Here is a 16,129-nt window from a genome sequence, read left to right as displayed (position 1 = left end):
TGGAACAAACTGCAAAAATCTCTGAAACTGGAAACACTTATCTCCCTTACCAGCTTTAAGCACCAGCTGTCAGAGCAGCTCACAGATCACTGCACCTGTACATAGCCCATCTATAAATAGCCCAAACAATTACCTTCATCCCCTACTGTATTTATTTATTTATTTTGCTCCCTTGCACCCCAGTATTTCTACTTTGCACATTCACCTACTGCAAATCTACAATTCCAGTGTTTTTAATTGCTATATTGTATTTACTTCGCCACCGTGGCCAATTTATTGCCTTTACCTCCCTTATCTCACCTCACTTGCTCACATTGTATATAGACTTGTTTTTGTACTCTATTATTGACTGTATGTTTGTTTTACTCCATGTGTAACTCTGTGTCTGTCTCTTATACACATCTAGATGTGTATAAGAGACAGGTGTTGGAGAAGAAAGTAAAAGTGCAATATGTGCCGTGTAAGAAAGCTAATGTTTAAGTTCCTTGCTCAGAACATGAGAACATATGAAAGCTGGTGGTTCCTTTTAACATGAGTCTTCAATAAAAGGTTTTAGGTTGTAGTTATTATAGGAATTATAGGACTATTTCTCTCTATACGATTTGTATTTTATATACATTTGACTATTGGATGTTCTTATAGGCACTTTAGTATTGCCAGTGTAACAGTATAGCTTCCTTCCCTCTCCTCGCTCCTACCTGGGCTCGAACCAGGAACACATTGACAGCCACCCTCGAAGCAGCGTTACCCATGCAGAGCAAGGGGAACAACTACTCCAAATCTCAGAGTGAGTGACATTTGAAACGCTATTAGCGTGCACCCCGCTAACTAGCTAGCCATTTCACATCGGTTACACCAGCCTAATCTCGGGAGTTGATAGGCTTGAAGTCATAAACAGTGCAATGCTTGAAGCATTGCGAAGAGCTGCTGGCAAAACGCACGAAAGTTCTGTTTGAATGAATGCTTACGAGCATGCTGGTGCCTACCACCGCTCAGTCAGACTGCTCTATCAAATCAAAGACTTAATTATAACATAATAACACACAGAAATACGAGCCTTAGGTCATTAATATGGTCGAATCCGGAAACTATCATCCCGAAAACAAAATGTTTATTCTTTCAGTGAAATACGGAACCGTTCCGTATTTTAATCTAACGGGTGGCATCCATAGGTCAAAATATTCCTGTTACATTGCACAACCTTCAATGTTATGTCATAATTACGTAAAATTCTGGCAAATTAGTTCGCAACGAGCCAGGGGGCCAAAACTGTTGCATATACCCTAACTCTGCGTGCAATGAACACAAAATAAGTGACACAATTTCACCTGGTTAATATTGCCTGCTAACCTGGATTTCTTTTAGCTAAATATGCAGGTTTAAAAATATATACTTCTGTGTATTGATTTTAAGAAAGGCATTGATGTTTATGGTTAGGTACACGTTGGAGCAACGACAGTCCTGTTTCGCGAATGCGCACCGCATCGATTATATGCAATGCAGGACCCGCTAGATAAACTAGTAATATCATCAACCATGTGTAGTTATAACTAGTGATTATGATTGATTGATTGTTTTTTATAAGATAAGTTTAATGCTAGCTAGCAACTTATCTTGGCTTCTTACTGCATTCGTGTAACAGGCAGGCTCCTCGTGGAGTGCAATGTAAAGCAGGTGGTTAGAGCGTTGGACTAGTTAACCATAAGGTTGCAAGATTGAATCCCCGAGCTGACAAGGTAAAAATCTGTCGTTCTGTCCCTGAACAAGGCAGTTAACCCACCGTTCCTAGGCCGTCATTTAAAATAAGAATGTGTTCTTAATTGACTTGCCTAGTTAAATAAAGGTGTAAAAAAAAAGAAAAAAAAAGAGAAATCTGCCAAATCGGTGTCCAAAAAAAACGATATCTGATTATTATGAAAACTTGAAATCGGCCCTAATTAATCGGCCATACCGATTAATCGGTCGACCTCTACTGTAGGTGCGCAAGACAACTTTACCAGCATCATAGCATATGTATTGATGAATCGTTGTGACATATGAAATACGAGTGACAGTGTAATCAATGTGTAATAACTACGTAAAACATTTATGAACGCTTTAAGTTATTATGTGACGTGCAGTCATATTCAGGTCTTGATTGGTCAAATAGTGTTATTTGACACGTCAAATAGTGTTATTTGACACGTGTATAATTTTTGACACGCAAAGATCCAAACGGCGTTCCATAGAATTCCTGGTTGATACTGAAACAACTGAACAAATAAACAACAAAACAGCACAGCAAGTAAGTGAAAGAAATAGGTTTTGATTATGTTTTTCTGGTAATGGGGACATATGTAAATGCCAACAAAATAACTTTTTAGTCAGTGTGGTGTGTGTGTAACCTTTATTTAACTAGGCAAGTCAGTTAAGAACAAAATCTTATTTACAATGACGGCCCGGACGACGTTGAGCCAATTGTGCGCCGCCCTATGGGACTCCCAATCACGGCCGGATGTGATACAGCCTGGATTCGAACCAGGGACTGTAGTGACGCCTCTTGCACTGAGATCCAGTGCCTTAGACTGCTGCGTCCATGTGTGTGTGTTAACTATTTAATTGTACTAGAATGCTTAAAAGGCCGCGAAAAATGTTAATATCTGTTATCGGGAATCGTGTTTTTTTGTCAAGGAAAATATTGGATATCGGGCAAAAAAGTCATATCGGTTTTCACACGTAGCAAACATCCTTAGAAAATGTATAGATGATGATTACAAGAATGGAACCACAGGAGGTTAGTGGCACCATTATTATGAGCTGTCCTTCCCTCTGCAGACTCCTGTGAATGGAACATCACTACCAAACTAATTCAAACATTACTTACATATGATCAATTCAACCTCAATAGATTACCTAACCAATCCACTTATCATAGCCAAGGGACAGAAATGGGTTTAGGCTAAAAGTTAGCAGATAGCATCTGGGAGCTAGTTTGCTATTATTCCCACATATGGAAGGAAGCAACAGAACAGAATGCAGTTTAGAGATTGCAAGGAGACTGATAACGTGCTATTCATAGCAGAATGCAATTGTGCAACTGACTGGTGACAAACTATCACCAAACACAAACCAACTATAATTAGGCTATTTTATGGTAGCAATTATGACTAATTGGATCAATGAGTTAGCCTGCTAATGCTAACTAAGAAAAACACTACAATAAAAATTGCTTTTTGGGATTGTTAGACATCACCTCTATAGGTTATTGGTGTAGTGAGTCAGTTGGCCTATACCTCGCCTAGTTTATCCTTATGAAAAAGGATATGTGTGTGGGGGGAGGGAGGGGGTCAGAATTAGGGTTGCAAAATTCTGGCAATTCTCCCAAAATTCCCAAGGTTTTCCAGATATCCTGGTTGGAAGATTCCCGAAATAAGGAATTTTTTAACCCTATTCTGAATATTTTGTGTTAATAAAAACGTGTCAAACGTGACAAATGATATGGTAGGTATGATGCAGATGCCTTTTACACTAATAAGGCCAGTGTGTGGCCTATACAGGATTTAAACCCGCAACTCTACTGTAAACAACATGCTCCAACCAACATAACCACTAATGTTATGCTCTCACTTGGTCATAATATACTGTATGCATATGGCCTGGGACATCCAGGTGGGCTTCATTTGCATAACACTTTTGTATTTTGCCTAGGGTCTTAAGTCAATTCCTCCAAATGTTTAGTGGGTCTCATAAACAGGCACAGTAATGACTGGAGAAGTAGGATGGTGGGGGAGAGAAGATTTAAGTGAGTCAAATGGAATAATAGGACAGTCTAGCTGATCCTAGATCTGTACGTAGGGGAAACTTAACCCCAGTGTGTGTGAAGAGGGAGGCAAAGATTCTTACCGGGCTCCAGTTTGATGACCTTGATGGCCGCCAGCTCCCCTGTGGTGACGTTCCGAGCCTGGAAGACGAACAAGACAGAGGGTGAGCACATCGACCAGTCTCCAAAAACACACACAGAAAGCCACGGGCGATCGATGGAGAGCTGACCAAGAACACACCTTGAGAAGGACGTGTTTTGGAATCGGGGCTCGACCCATAGGTCCAATTCAGACGTTTTTATCTGAATATCAAATCATTTCTGGGTAAGAATTAAGTACCTTACCGTGATCATTTTTTATTAAAATGGTCAAAAATAAACAATATTTTCTAAACAAAGAGCTATTTCTCAAGCAACAATTTTGCTAGGACTGTCGAGGAATGGTCTGAGTTGGGAGAGGAAAACTGAAAACTAGCTGTTACTGGTAGACCGATTTGAAACTCTATTTCTTATTGGTCTATTAAGGTGATGACACTAGGCAGGCCAAAACTCCATCCCACCAAAACAGGCTGAAATTTCACAGTATTATTCCAACCTCATAGTATGGAAATATATATAAAACACAGGAAATCACGTTTGACTGCACTGGGCCATTAAATAGCTAAAACTTACAGATAAAACTTGCATAGTCATGATGACTCCGGTTTTTCGAGATTCTGGTCTAATGGGACAACTGTGTATTCTGTTTTTTATCCCAACCTGTCTAGTGAAGAATTGTCGGTCACAAGGAAACTCATGTTTCATGTGTTCAGTGAAAAGATATTCAAGTCATTATGGATTGAAAACCACCATGTGATCATTCAGGATCAGGGAATCACCATTTCGATAATACGTGAATTTTATTGTGGAGAAATGCAATACGGCATCCCTAGCCGCATCCTCAGAGCATGCGCAGACCAGCTGGCTGGTGTGCTTACGGACATATGCAATCTCTCCCTATCCCAGTCTGCTGTCCCCATATGCTTCAAGATTGCTAGCATTGTTCCTGTACCCAAGAAGGCAAAGGTAACTGAACTAAATGACTACAGCCCCGTAGTACTCACTTCTGTCATCATGAAATGCTTTGAGAGACTAGTCAAGGATCATATCACCTCCACCTTACCTGTCACTCTAGACCCACTTCAATTTGCTTACCGCCCCAATAGGTCCACAGACGACGCAATCGCCATCACACTGCCCTATCCCATCTGGACAAGAGGAATAAATATGTAAGAACGCTGTTCATTGACTAAAGCTCAGCATTCAACACCACAGTACCCTTCAAAAATATCTATATCCACAGTAAAACGAGTCCTATATCGACATAACCTGAAAGACCGCTCAGCAAGGAAGAAGCCGCTGCTCCAAAACCGCCATAAAAAAAGCCAGACTACGGTTGGCAACTGCACATGGGGACAAAGATCGTACTTTTTGGAGAAATGTCCTCTGGTCTGATGAAACAAAAAGTGTTTGGCCATAATGACAATCGTTATGTTTGAAGGAAAAAGGGGGATGCTTGCAAGCCGAAGAACACCATCCCAACCGTGAAGCACGGGGATGGCAGCATCATGTTGTGGGGGTGCTTTGCTGCAGGAGGGACTGGTGCACTTCACAAAATAGATGGCATCATGAGGAGGGTAAATTATGTGGATATTTTGAAGCAACATCTCAAGACATCAGTCAGAAAGTTAAAGCTTGGTTGCAAATGGGTCTTCCAAATGGACAATGACCCCAAGCATACTTCCAAAGTTGTGGCAAAATGGCTTAAGGACAACAAAGTCAAGGTATTGGAGTGGACATCACAAAGCCCTGACCTCAATCCTGTAGAAAATTTGTTTGCAGAACTGAAAAAGCGTGTGCGAGCAAGGAGGCCTACAAACCTGACTCAGTTACACCAGCTCTGTCAGGAGGAATGGGCCGATATTCACCCAACTTATTGTGGGAAGCTTGTGGAAGGCTACCCGAAATGTTTGACCCAAGTTAAACAATTTAAAGGCAATGCTACCAAATACTAATTGAGTGTATGTAAACTTCTGACTCACTGGGAATGTGATGAAATAAATAAAGGCTGAAATAAATCATTCTCTCTACTATTATTCTGACATTTCACATTTTTAAGATAAAGTGGTGATCCTAACTGACCTAAGACAGGGAAGTTTGACTAGGATTAAATGTCAGGAATTGTGAAAAACTGAGTTTAAATGTATTTGGCTAAGGTGTATGTAAACTTCCAACTTCAACTGTATGTATATATTCTTATTCCAGTCCTTTACTTAGATTTTTGATATTAGATATTTGTCGTGGAATTGTTAGATTACATGTTAGACATCACTGCACTGTCGGAACTAGAAGCACAAGCATTTCGCTACACTCGCAATAACATCTTATAACCATGTGTATGTGACCAAAACAATTTGATTTGATTTAAAAAGGCAGACACGTAGCCAGCAGATTCAAAGGTTAATCAAAATTGGTTTAGGATTAGGGTTTAGTTTAGGAGGGGTGAGTTAAGTTAGATAATAGGTGACAGAATGTCAATGGCACCATCATCTAGCCTTCTGGGATCAAGAGGCTATGTTCCATTACATGCAATATATTGTGCACGCATTTGAAGTTGTACAGTATGAAACAAGTCGCTGTCATGTTGACCCACCTATCCAGGCTTTTCAGATTTCTGATCGTCAAGGGCCACTTGCAAAGGGCAGAGAACAAGACTCTTTAGCTCTCAACAGAACATCATTTCAGTAACCCTGAACCAAGAAAATCACGCAAAGTACTTGATTAGGTTCTGGGGGGAGAAGTGTTAGATATAAGCCGGAAAGTCTTTGGTGGCTTCATACCCCTCTCTGWAAAAATGTCGATATAACCAGTGACTCAAACCCAGTGTACTGGAACTATGTTGCTCGCTAGTCATCGCATCCCAGTCTGTTGATAGACGCAAAAATAACATTCATGCTACGTAGTCTGTCCACGAGAGATTAAAGCAAAATAGCTTACAGCAAATGCCACTGCAAACACACACTGCGACATTCCACGACCAACATTACCCAACCTTCCACCGCCGTCACGGTGGCAAAGAGGAGGAAAAGCAGCAGCAGACAGATCATGAAACCTTTACTCTGACTGGCCCACAACTATTTCTACTCCGACTTCTCTAAGAACTCCAACCCCCACTCCTTCCAACCTTCCCCTGCAGGCTGCCCATGCCTCTTTCCCCACAGACTACACCCCAACCGCGCCAGCACCACTCAGCCAAGGCAACACAGGTGCAAGGTACAGATGGAGGCAAAATCATTACCCACCGCCGTCACAGGGGTAAAGGGGCAGGCCATGAAACCTTTCCTAACACCTGTCTAAAAACTCCAACCTCTACTCCTTCTGCCAACCTTCCCCCTGCAGGTTGCCCCCACCCCAATCAGGAACGCTGACCCAACTCTCCTCCGTCCCAGTGACATGTACTCAGTCTAGCTCAGGCAGCACAGGTGCAGGGCACAGCAGGGCATTTGGCTGCCATCTCAGGTAATTACAGCCGGAGAAAATAAATCACAACATAGGCCAACGCAACACGGGCCCCAGGGGCCACAGGGTTCGCACCGACTGTAGAGGAGAATCTGGAGCAACCTTTTCTTTGCACCAGTGCAGAATTTATTTCACTGCATTGAGAGAAAAGGAGAGAGAGATAAAACATGTATCTATGTTCACGGCAATGTGTATCCGTGTTGCTTTTGGATGTTGTCAGTTATAGCGGTTTGTCGTGTTTAATAGGTGATGTAATTACTGTCATTGTTCGTAAGAATAACGGATGGAAATATTATCCAGAAATGCAGAGAGACATGCTTTCTGTGTCTGATCAATCTAGTCCTGAATGTCAAAACTCAAACATCAGAGACATGTCCGGAGGGAGAATAAAAAGAGGACGCTCATGGCAGAAACTCTCGTCTTTATTGGGTCATTTAATGTGAAAATGGAGAAACTAATGACCCTGACGTTGTGGACTTTCCTGAAATGTAATCCATAGAAATGTCCTTTGGAGGAAATATGTTTATCATATATTTCACATCTGTCTCCAAATGGATTATGGAGAAATAAGTAATATGTTGTTCCATTTTCACACAGAATGACCCTATTTCCCTTCTGCATGCCTGCTCATAGCAGTGCTGTGGAATTCCACACACTTCCTGGTCTGAGTGAAACAATACCTACCATTGATCCAGCAACTTTGTTTACCAAGGGAGTATGACAGATAGGGGTGGCTAATGTTCACTTTTCATGGTGAGGAAAGAGAAGACCCTCTTTTGAACTTGTACTCACAGTGGAGAGAAGGCATCCATGCAGTATTTCACACGTTAAAGGGATAGAGCACCCAAATTACAAAATGGAATGCATTGACTTGCATTGTAGTTGTCCCTTAAACGCTAAAAGGTTAGCACTTGGAGACAGTTGCCAGGTAAACAAAACCAAAGCAAGACACCTTGTCCATAGGCTGCTTACAAGGTAAGGAAACCAATAGATCATTTTGTAATTTGGGTGAACTAACCCTTTAACGTTTTCCTGAGTCAAGTAAAACCGGTGTATGGTTTTGGGTAGCAACCATAAAAAAATACCAAGTAGACTCACATCTGAAATATGTAACGCACAAAAATGTCAACCAAAATACTGCCAACGATTTTTAATGTAGGTTTGATAGAATCCAGCCGAGTTAATGTACTTCTGACAGACACTCAGAATTACATATTTCTAATATAATAAAACATGTCACTTAGTAGATGCTTTATATCCAAAGCGACTTATAGTTTAGTAAGTGCATGTGATCACTGGGGGAATTGAACCGGCGATATTGACGTTGCTAGCGCAATGTCTTCCAACTTCAAGGCTTGATGAACTAGTCTCACAACTAGTCAAACCAATAAACAGGTGGTTGGATGTTTTAAATGTTTTTAAAAAATCATTAAAATCCAGATGGAAAATATTTACACAAGAAGCAACCTAATATCAAACAGTCAAACTCTTCAGTCATTTAGTAAGTTCACCATTCTGCGATTCTCACCGTTAAACATCGCACGGTGTTTCAACATAACGGCTCTTTACGTCATCATTTGATCTGAGCAGTCAACGCCCCAAAAAATTCGAAAGTAATCTGGTATCATTTCATTTCAAGGGTTGTCTCTAAAACTAGTCTCTAAAATCCAACCCTAGGCTGGCCTAGGGCTGGTTTCAATGACGGACTCCTTTGGCAACTTCGATAAGAAAAAAATATAATAAATCCAGGATGGGTTCTCTTCAGACAGACAACTTTCCCAACAAATCACGAGTCAGACATGCCAGAACTTCGCAATTCGAAACGTAAGTTTGCAGGCAAAACCTTTGCAGTGGTTTTAGTGAAGGTAGCTGAAGCAAACTAGCCACTTGTGAAATGCACTCACTGATCTCCATCTTGCTAGCCACTATTTTGTATTTTATTCAAGTAGATAAGATAGTGACATAGGCAGTGACGTAGTTACTCTATACCTAAAGAGTCCATCATTGAAACCATACCCTAAATCACTGCTGCTTAGGGTTGGGTTTTCAAGACTACCGAAGAACAGGTTCGTTAAGAGCTCAGGGGGAGCATATTCCTCAGCTTTCTAAAAAAACGATCCAAACGTAGCATGAATCGGTTATGAAATTGATTCAAACGTTACGAATCGGCGGTTCACAAAAATGTTTAAAAAATGTTTACATATTACTTTCTACCTTTACGAAAATACCTAACCTTTTGTGTGTCGGTGTCGAACTAAGCAACTGTGTTGACAGTCATTGATCAACAAGTCATTTTGCATGCCGAACAACCAGGACATTATCAGTAGCCTAGTCAAACTGTGCGCTGCTTCGCACGCTGACCAAGAGGTAGGCTGCGCATTACCTTCAGCATTAAAAAAAATATGTAAAATGGCTTGCGCATTATTAGGCTTTACTAGTTGAGTGACAACCAATGTAATTTGCTAGGTTATTGTAATCAAATGCGCTGTTGAAAGTTGTGTTTACAGGAATAAAGTAGCCTAAGCTACTGCCTGAGAAATGTCTCTCATCTGGCTATAGTCTACCTGCTGATCAGGGCTTAGGCTACATTCCATTTTTGATTGTTCAGGTTTACCATCAGCAATAGTTTTAGTTTTTTGCTTTAAACATTCCGTGTATATGGTCATTTGCAAGAATTGCAAAAATCGCTGAAGTTGGAGACTTTTATTTCCCTCACCAACTTTAAACATCTGCTATCTGAGCAGCTAACCGATCGCTGCATCTGTAAACAGCCCACCCAATTTACCTACCTCATCCCCTTACTGTTTTTATTTATTTACTTTTCTGCTCTTTTGCACACCAGTATCTCTACTTGCTCATGATCATCTGATGATTTATCACTCCAGTGTTAATCTGCTAAATTGTAATTATTCGCTCCTATGGCCTATTTATTGCCTACCTCATGCCTTTTGCACACAATGTATATAGACTCATTTAGTTTTTTTCCTACTGTGTTATTGACTTGTTTATTGTTTACTCCATGTGTAACTCTGTGTTGTTGTCTGTTCACACTGCTATGCTTTATCTTGGCCAGGTCGCAGTTGTAAATGAGAACTTTAACTCCATTCTGTAATGTTATAAAAATGTATTCATTATTTAAAAGCTCCTTTATAATGCCTACATAGAGATGTCATTAGCATGTCATTCAAGCACAAAATAAGGAGACGGGTTTAGGGTCTCGTTATGTGACATCATTTGTCAACTTGTTATGTCAATTAAGTAGTGTTTGTGACCACCTTATGTAGCTAGGCATTATGACAACACATTTAAACAAAGTGTTAGGCTATTTTAAAGCAGTTGTGACATAAGAATTTATGAACCGCATATACCTCTTATGAATGTGTTCTGTATGGGTTATGAATGTGTTATGAAGGCCTTATGTACATACCCTTCAAATAAACCACTGCTGACGATGTATCAGAGCCAGAGGTGTTCAAAGTCAGGGTTGTGAGCCCCGGTTGGTCCGCATGGGGAGATTCCAATCTCGGCGCTGTAATAGCGGAACAGGAAGGGACAACGGCCCAGTTGTGGGACTCGGGTAAATAATTGATGAAAAATTCTAAGTGTGAAAGGATTGGGTGACAACATTTATGAGGGTTCGTTGAGGAAAAGAACATTGATGCCGTCTTGTGTTTCGCAACAGGCTTTTTATACAAAGACAGTTCATTGATACTGTAAAATAGATGCTTTGTATTGACACATGAAAAGGATGGCCTCACTGTCTCCTAGCTAAGGGTAGACTTTTGATTTTATTCTCATACCATGAGAAAGACATGCCAAGAGATATATATGCCTACCGAGAGATGAATGGCGAGGGATAGAGAGAAAAGAGAGAGAGATCTCAACAGACTGAATATGTAACAGTTTAGTATCTAATAGGCTAGGAAGAGAAGAGAGAACGGGAGAGGCAGAGAAAGAGAGAAACAGAAAGAGAGAGAGTAGTACGTGTTGTGAAGAAGGCAGGCCAACAAGGCTCAAGACAAGAGGATTAGTAAGCTAAAGTGTTAATCACCTTAACCAAATTAAACGCATCCCTCCATAGCCGTGCCTCCGGATGGCTTAAATGGACTGAGATGACTGGATGCCAAGTAGACTCTTCACTACACTCTCTCTACACAATGGCTGCTGCTGGACCACACTCAGTCAATGTCTATTCAAAGTTCGGCCCCAAACTTCAAAGAGTTCCGGTTGAGTTGGACTTGGGGTGTATTCAGTGCACACCGTAGAAAAACGTTTCGCAACGATAGTTTCTATTGGACAAATTCAGGCAAGTCCCTCCTCGTTTCATTTGTTTTCTTCTGTTTGGTTTCTAGTGAATACACCCCTGAAAGTTAAGGTAGCAGATGAAATGCAGTACTTCCTGAAACGCAGGAAAATCAAATGGCCCTGTTGGAATACTTCAAATGCATCCTTCCCCTCCTCCCTTTCTTGAAGTAATCACAGATCGGAATTGGTTGGATCAGCGAAAATAACGGGGTGGTAACCTTGCTTTCATCTATCCAATCACCTATAGATCTGTTGATTACCTCAAGGAAACAAGGAAGGATGCATTTAAGTATTCTAACAAGGCCATTGAGTTTGAAGGAGGCCCTGTCTGAGAAGATCTGCTTACACAATCCATTTCCCAGTTAACCACTACAGCCCTTAGAAAGAGAATGGACAAATTCCACTTAAACCAGGGCTGCGATGCAAATATGCAGCATCACCATATTTCCTTTAGACCCGCACTCTCCCTCTCACTATATCTCTCTTGTCCACGTTCTCTCTCTCACTCTCTTTTTCTCTATTTATTTATCTGCCTCCCTCGCCCTCCTCCCCTCAATTTTTCCTCTTTCCATCCCAACTCCACACTGACACACTCCCTCCCCGGACAATAGGGCTTCCTCAGATTGTTGAAATCAATACAAAACCATTTTCTAGACGCATAGAAGCCGCAGAACTATCAAAACAACCAAACCCAAGCCTGACGTACTGTCCAAACAGGCAGTTCAGCAATTTAAAAGATGTGGGAGGACGGTTTCCCCACTCTGGTCAGTCTCAATGGAGGAAAGGAAAGAGCAGGGACAGTGAGGCAGACCCTCTGCTGCTCACTCCCTCCCTCCCTCCCGTTGAGACTGACCAGATGCAGGTACAGTACCATCAGTCCAGTAAAATAAAAAAGCTGTGCCTCACAAGTGATACAACAGATCAATTTTGTTATCAAAGCTTGAGTTGTGAATTATAATATGGTCTTAAAAGAACAATATTGTCAGGCCAAGCAGTGTTAATACAGTATATTTGTCACGGCCGTTGAAAGAAGAGGACCAAGGCGCAGCGTGGTGAGCGTACATTTTCTTTTTATTAGAAAAGACTCCGAACAAAACAATAAACACTACAAAACAAACCGTGAAGCTAAAGGCTATGTGCCATAAACAAAGTCAACTTCCCACAAAGACAGGTGGGAAAAAGGGCTACCTAAGTATGGTTCTCAATCAGAGACAACGATAGACAGCTGTCCCTGATTGAGAACCCTACCCGGCCAAAACATAGAAATACAAATAATAGAACATAGAATACCCACCCCAACTCACACCCTAACCAAACCAAAATAGAGACATTAAAATGAGCTCTAAGGTCAGGGTGTGACAATATGGCCTACTGCACAAACTTCAGTCCTACAGAACTGTTTTTATTGCATAGGCTTATATTTTAAGTCATGTTTAGAAAAAAATCTGAGCAGTAGATCTCGGCTTGCTTTTTAACTGCGAAAGTGATCTTGACTTAGAAAAGGTTGGTGATCGCTGCTATAGACAGTACGAGCCTATGGGAAATAATAATTTTGGCCGCGATGGAAGTCACCGTTTCTGTATAGAGCAAGTTTACAAGGTGTTTGTGGGGGCTGCATGTTGTGGTAATTTGGCCATTCTGTGGCTCCGGGGGAGTTATCTATACAGCTTGCCAGGTGCGGCCGCAACTGAAATGCCCCGCTTCGGCCATGGATCCGGATCTGGCGGCATTTCGGAGAAGCCCGAGAGCCATGCTTTCTTTGGAGGGGTGGAAGTTTCTTTTTTGATTTTAGGATCAATGTCGTCACAGTCTCTTCTCGTTGAAGAAGCAGCTGCTAACGTTACCATGCTATAGCTAGCTATCCTTGTCCTCTTTTTCTGAATCAATTTGTGACCATTTCTTTCGAGCTGGAAAAATAAGTGAGATAGATTTTGTGTATTGCCATATATCGAATACATAGCTAAATTTGTCACTGGTATGGACAAGTAAATATCCTAAACCTAGCCAGCTAGACAGTGATAGCCACAAGCTAAATCCGGGGAGAGAGGGAGGAGAGAATTCACTTGGTTTCATCGAGCTGCTAGCGTGCTAATTTTCACTCTAACACATATTTCCACATAATATTGATATATTGTAGAAAAATCCTCACAGTAGTTTCCCATATTAAAAAGTGAAGTGCCACTTACAGCTTACCACAGTACAGTAGGCTACAGGCAACATGTTCCTCCACCCTGTGACTCACAGAAATTACAAATCTTGCGTTCGGGGTTTTCCAGCAGTCGCCGTGGCTTTTATATGCAGGAAGCATAAGCTGTACAATTGTAAACTAACAAATTATGTTAGAAATTAAATTAAGTTAGAACTCATGTATATTTGTTAATATACAGCACCAACTACATAAGTATATGTTAGGGTCGGTCCATTGTCTGCTACCTGGACTTGGTGTTCATTACAATAATAGTTAACACTTACTATCATGACCATGCTATAACACTCTCATGTCATAGTCATAAGAATGTCATAGTAGAGAGACACAGCTATAAGTAGGGCTGGACGGTATACCGTATTTTACTTTATACCGGTATTGCTGCATGAAACGGTTCGTTTTTTTTAACTTTACCTTATATAACTGAATTTGAAAGTTTGGTATGTTAAATGTGATATGCCGTGTGTAACATCCATTCTTATAGTTTACACCGCTCCTTAAGTCATCCCTTTCCGCACTCTCCGTGCCACTTTCCACACAGACTTAGCCCCGCCCCATGTCACTCAAGGAGCGCACTTGTTGTTGCTAGACCACGAGACACTTGCGTTCCGTCTGCATGGTCAATGTAGCACATGCAGGACAACAATGTTGTTTACACTTCTTCACATACATCAACAAGCTAATACATCCTGATACCAGTGCTGGTGTAGGCCTAAATCATTGTTTGTGCAACAGTATCTCCTAAATCAAAGAGGAATAGGTGAAGCATGAATATGTTGGCTAGATGAAGAAACATTTAACGTAGCCAAAGATTGTAGGCTCCCCTAGGAAACACTGAACATCACTTTGGTTTCTACCCTGTCACAATAATTCCTCCCTGGCATTTTCCTTTGTTGTAATGTCAAACAACACTGTATTCAAAGTGTCCACTATTTTTATATTCTAACTATAGAATTAGAATAAACATTATATAATGAACAAAAATATAAACGCAACATGTAAAGTGTTGGTCCCATGTTACATGAGCTGAAATAAAAGGTCCCAGAAGTTTTGCACAAACTTGTTTACATCACTGTTAGTGAGCATTTCTCCTTTTCCAATATAATCTATCCACCTGACAGGTGTGGCATATCAATGAGCTGATTAAACAGCATGATCATTACACAGGTGCACCTTGTGCGGGGGACAATAAAAGTGTCACACAACCCAATGCCACAGATGTCTCAAATTGAGGGAGCGTGCAATTGCAATGCTGACTGCAGGAGTGCCCACCAGAGCTGTTTCCAGATAATTAAATGTTAATTTCTCTACCATAAGCCACCTTCACGTTGTTTTAGAGAATTTGGCAGTATGTCCAACTGGCCTCACAACCGCAGACCATGTGTAACCACGCCAGCCCAGGACCTCCACATGTGGCTTTATCACCCGCATGATCGTCTCAGACCAGCCACCCGGACAGCTGATGAAACTGTGGGTTTGCACAACCGAAGAATTTCTGCACAAACTGTCTCAGGCTCATCTGCGTGCTCACCAGGGTCTTGATTGGACTGCAGTTTGGCATCGTAACCAACTTCAGGGGGCAAATTCTCACCTTCGGTGATCACTCGCACGCTGGAGAAGTGTGCTCTTGACAGATGAATCCCCGTTTCAACTGTACTGTGCAGATGGCAGATGGCGTTGTGTGGGAGAGCGGTGAGATGATGTTAACATTGTGAACAGGGGTTATGGTATGGGCAGGCATAAGCTAAGGACAACAAACACAATTGCATTTTATTGATGGCAATTTGAATACACAGAGATACGGTGATGAGATCCTGACGCCCATTATCGTGCCATTCATCTGCCGCCATCACCTAATTTTTTTACATAATAATGCACGGCCCAATGTCGCAAGGATCTGAACACAATTCCTGGAAGCTGAATAAGTCCCAGTTCTTCCATGGCCTGCATACTCACCAGACATGTCACCCATTGAGCATGTTTGGGATGCTATGGATCGACGTGTACAACAGTGTTTTCCAGTTTCCGCCAATATCCAGCAACTTTGCACAGCCATTGAAGAGGAGAGGGACATCATTCGACAGTCCACAATTAATAACAGCCTGATCAACTCTATACGATGGAGATGTGTCGCACTGCATGAGGCAAATGGTGGTCACATCAGATACTGACTGGTTTTCTGATCCACACACCTACTTTTTTTGTATTATTATCTGTGACCAACAGATGCATTATCTGTATTCCCAGTCATGTGAAATCCA

At 41.4% G+C, this 16,129-nt stretch overlaps 1 pseudogene; it reads right to left on the bottom strand.

The window, feature by feature from the left end:
- Positions 1-16,129, bottom strand: part of LOC111956209 (mitogen-activated protein kinase kinase kinase kinase 3-like) — a 95,002-nt pseudogene that overhangs the window by 60,564 nt on the left and 18,309 nt on the right.

Source organism: Salvelinus sp. IW2-2015, linkage group LG1 (assembly GCF_002910315.2).
Source record: "Salvelinus sp. IW2-2015 linkage group LG1, ASM291031v2, whole genome shotgun sequence".
NCBI lineage: Eukaryota > Metazoa > Chordata > Actinopteri > Salmoniformes > Salmonidae > Salvelinus > Salvelinus sp. IW2-2015.
Note: the sequence above shows the minus strand (reverse complement) of the source record. Positions and strands in the feature narration are given on the sequence as shown.